The sequence below is a fragment of the Mandrillus leucophaeus genome, unplaced genomic scaffold, assembly GCF_000951045.1.
Source record: "Mandrillus leucophaeus isolate KB7577 unplaced genomic scaffold, Mleu.le_1.0 Scaffold227, whole genome shotgun sequence".
NCBI classification, from domain to species: domain Eukaryota; kingdom Metazoa; phylum Chordata; class Mammalia; order Primates; family Cercopithecidae; genus Mandrillus; species Mandrillus leucophaeus.
Window position 1 is genome coordinate 3,273,754 of NW_012102332.1, and position 4,804 is coordinate 3,278,557.

Genomic DNA, 4,804 nt, shown 5'->3' on the forward strand with positions numbered 1-4,804 from the left:
ATCGCCCAACTCTCAGAAACTAAACAACAAACTTCTAAATAACCCATGGATCAAAGAGGAAGTCTCAAGAGAAATTTTAAAATACATTCTGAACTGAGAGAAAATGCAAGTACAATACACCAAAATGTATGGGAAAGAGCTACAGTGGGTGAGAGAGAGAAATTTACAGCACTAAATAAATGGTATTAGAAACTTGGAAACAAATCATTAATGTAAGTGCCCACCTCGAAAACCTAAAAGAAAAAAAATAGCAAAATAAACCCAAAAGTAAGCAGAAAGGAAGAAATAATTAAGGTAAGAGTAGAAACAAAGTGAAAACAGAAAAAACAAACAGTAAAGCAAAAAGCTGGTTCTTTGAAAAGATTAATAAAACTGACGCATGTCTCTAAGCAAGACTGACCCCCCCCCAAAAAAAAGAAAAAAAAAATCAGACATAAATTACCAACATTACTGATGAAAACGCGCTCTAAAGATATCAAAAAAGACCGGGCACAGTAGCTGACACCTGTAATTCCAGCACTTTAAGAGGCCCAGGTGGGCAGATTATCTGACGTCAGGAGTTCAAGACCAGCCTGGCCAACATAGGGAAACCCTGTCTCTACTAAAAAATACAAAAATTAGCCAGGTGTGGTGACAAGCACCTTAATCCCAGCTACTTGGAAGGCAGAGGCAAGAGAATCGATTGAACCCAGGAGGCGGAGGTTGTAGTTAGCCGCGATAAAGCCATTGCACTCAAACCTGGGGGACAAGAGACAGACTTCTCTCAAAAAAAAAAATTAAAAAAAGACATCAAAAAAGAGAATTAGGAATTACTAGGTACAACTCTATACACAGGACTTTGACAACTTGGGCAAAATGGACTTATTCCTCAAATAATACAAATAACCACAACTCACCAAATATAAAACAGACCATTTGAAGAGCCCTACCACTATCAAGAAAACTGAATTCATAATTCTAAGAATCCCCAAAAAAAGAAATTATCAGACCCAAATGAATTCACTGGATAATTCCATCCAACATTAACACAGACTCAAAACAGTCTCTTCTGGAATCTAGAGGATGAAAATCTTCCCAATTCATTTTAAGAAGCTAATATTAGCATGATATTGAACCTAAAGACAGTACAAACTAGAGAACAATATACTTTACATATATAGACACAAAATACTTTTTACCTTAAGAAACTAGAAGGGACAGAAGAGCAAATGGAACTCAAACCAAGCAGAAAAATGGAAATAATAAATAATAAAGCAGAAATCAATGAAAAAGAAAACAAACAAAATCAATAAAACCAACAACTGGCTCTTTGAAAAAACTCAAACTGGTAACTTCTAGTAAGACTGATCAAAATGGAAAGAGAGAAAGTGCAAGGCATATTTCAGCAAATTTCTGGACAACAGGTGGTCTACACTGGTACTTACTACATGCAAGATAATAGCACACGCACTTTGCCTGGCCTTCTGTACTGATCCCATAATAACCTACGAGGTGGGTACTATTATCAACCGCAGATACAGATTTTTTTTAAGACACAGGGTCTTACCCTGTCACCCATGCTGGAGTGTAGCGGCACAATCAGTTCACTGCAGCTTCCAACCGCTGGCCTCAAGCAATTCTCTCACCTCAAGGTCCCAAAGTGCTGGAATTCCAGGCATGAGCTACCATGCCTGGCATCAAAAATTATGTTAATACATGTACATTTACACATGTATGTCCATGCAAGGAAAAGTAAGTCTGAATAGCCACACCGAAGGGATAATAGTGGCTAACTCTTGGAGGAAAACTGAAATTGGGGTGGGCAGTCAGGTGAAATCTCTACTTTATAATCTATACATTTTTAAAAGAAAACATTTATTCCATGTATATTTTTAATTGGAAAGAAAATGCATCATACATTTAAAAAATTGAATTATACAAAATAAAGCAAGCAAAGAATAAATATATGGGTTTTATAGGGTTGGATAAAGGGAAGAGATTATGAAAGTCCATCCATGATAAAGAACTCCTATAACCCAAAACAAAAAGTCAATTACAAAAATGGGCAAAAGGGCCAGGTGCAGTGGTTCATGCCTGCAATACCAGCACTTTGGGAGGCCAAGGTGGGTGGATCACCTGAGTTCAGGAGTTGTAATCCCAGCTACTCTGGAGGCTGAGGCAGGAGAATCACTTGAACACAGGAGGCGGAGGTTGCAATGAGCTGAGATTGCGCCACTGCATTCCAGCCTGGACAACTACAGCCAAACTCCGTCTCCAAAAATAAAAATAAAAATAAAAATAAGGCAAAAGATTTGAATAGACATTTCTCCAGTGAATGTATACTCATGGTCAATAAGCATGTAAAAAGATGTTCAGCATGACTAATCAACAGGGAAATGCAAATCAAAACAATGAGATGCTGTACCTACTCACACAAATTAGGATGGCTATCATCAGACAAGAAAAAGAAAAAGTATTAGTGAGGGTGTGGGGAAACTGGAATCTTGGTATACTGCTGCAAGAATGTAAAACACTGTAGCCACTGTGGAAAACAGTTTACTGGTTCTGCAAAAAGTTACATCTAGTGCCAGGTGTGGAATCTCAGCAACTCAGGAGTCTTGAGGCAGGAAGACTGCTTGAAGCCAGGAGTGTATGACCAGCCTGGGCAACACAGTGAGATTCTGTCTCTAATTAATCAAGCATGGTGTCGCGCACCTGTAGTCCTAGCTACTTGGGAGGCTGAGGCAAGAAGATCACTTGAGCCCAGGAGTTCAAGGCTACAGTTAGCTAAGATTACATCACTGCATTGCAGCCTGGGCGACAGAGTGAGACCCGATCTCAAAAATAACAATAAATAATAAGTTAAACATAAAACTACCACATTATTGGCCAGGCGCAGTGGCTAACGCCTGTAATCCCAGCACTCTGGGAGGTCGAGGTGGGTGGATCACAAGGTCAGGAGATCGACACCATCCTGGCCAACACGGTGAAACCCCATCTCTACTAAAAATACAAAAAAAATTAGCCGGGCGTGGTGGCAGGCGCCTGTAGTCCCAGCTACTCGGGAGGCTGAGGCAGTAGAATGGCTCACAGCAGGATTACAATTGTGAAAGAAAAATGGAAACCACCACAAGGTCCCAAAATAGCATCATGGATAAATACAATGTGGTACATTCAAATGACGAAATACTAAATTATTCAGCAATAAAAACAACTATTAATACACAGAACAGCAGATAAATCTCAAACATGTAACTGGGAGTAATGAAGATGGTTTCAAAACGTTACTTAAAATATGGTTCCACTGGGCCAAGTGTGGTGGCTCACGCCTGTAATCCTGGCGCTTTGGGAGGCTGTGGCAGGTGGATCACAAGGTCAGGAGATCAAGATCATCCTAGCTAACATGATGAAATCCCATCTCTACTAAAAATACAAAAATATTAGCCGGGCGTGGTGGCGGCGCCTGTAGTCCCAGCTACTAGGCTGAGGCAGGAGAATGGCGTGAACCCAGGAGGCAGACTTTGCAGTGAGCCAAGATTGCGCCACTGCACTCCAGCCTGGGTGACAGAGTGAGACCCCGTCTCAAAAAAAAAAAAAAGGTTCCGCTTACATGACATTCTCAAAAACAATACCCTTACACTGATGGAGAACAGATCAGTGGTTGCCAGGGTACGAGTCCAGGGTACATGTGATAAAAAGCAGCAGCACAAGGGAGCTTTTGGGGTGATGAAACTTCTCCATCCTGATGATGGTGGGGGTACATGGATCTATAGAGCTCACAATTTACTGAACTAGATACCACAAAAAAATAAATTTCATGTAATTTGTTTAATTAAAAAAAATGTAGACTGGTTGCAGTGGCTCACATCTGTAATGCCAGCACATTCGGAGGTTGAGGCGGGTGGATCAAGAGGTCAGGAGTTCAAGACCAGTATGGCCAACAGAGTGAAATCCCATCTCTACTAAAAATATAAAAATTAGCCAGGCGTGGTGGCGGGCACCTATACTCCCAGTTACTTGGGAGGCTGAGGCAGGAGAATCATTTGAACCTAGGAGACAGAGGTTGCAGTGAGCCGAGAAGGTGCCAAGCATTACAGCCTGGGCGACACAGTGAGACTCTGCCTCAAAAAACAGAAAAAAAAAAAAAAAGGGAATTTGGTATGTATAAATCTATCCATACATAAAATATTCTGTAATAGTAAAAAACACACATCATGTCACACAGAAAACAAAAACATTTACTGAATGCCAAAAAATCTCCCTAAAAACCCCAATCAGTTGCGATCTACATAAAGAACAATTATGCTCTACTTTCTAACCATAATTTTTAAAAGAACAAAGAACGAAAAAAATTCATCAACATCATGACCTCAGTTGCAACACAACTGTCCTTAGTTCTTGTATTGGTTACAAATACAAAACGAACAGCTCAACTGAACTCACTCTTGTCTCTCCAGAAACACAAACACAAGACCTCATAAAATGAGTGAGTTTCTATTGGTCACAATTACTGCAGTTTACCTCTCCAATTTTCCCCTCCACAGTTAACTAAACAGCTCAAGAACTATCAGGAGCAAACAACAGTTACCATGATATGGTTAGGAGTGTGGCAGATTTCTTAACCAGTAATAATAAATAGGAGAAAATTTTTGCCTATTAATAGATCTCAAGTTTCGTGCACTTGCAAGAAACTAATTAAAAGGCAGCCATGCACAACCTACAAAAAGAGCCATGAAGACTGTTACTTTTTTTTTTTTTTTTTTTTTTTTGAGACGGAGTCTCGCTCTGTCACCCAGAGTGCTGGAATTACAAGCGTGAGCCACTG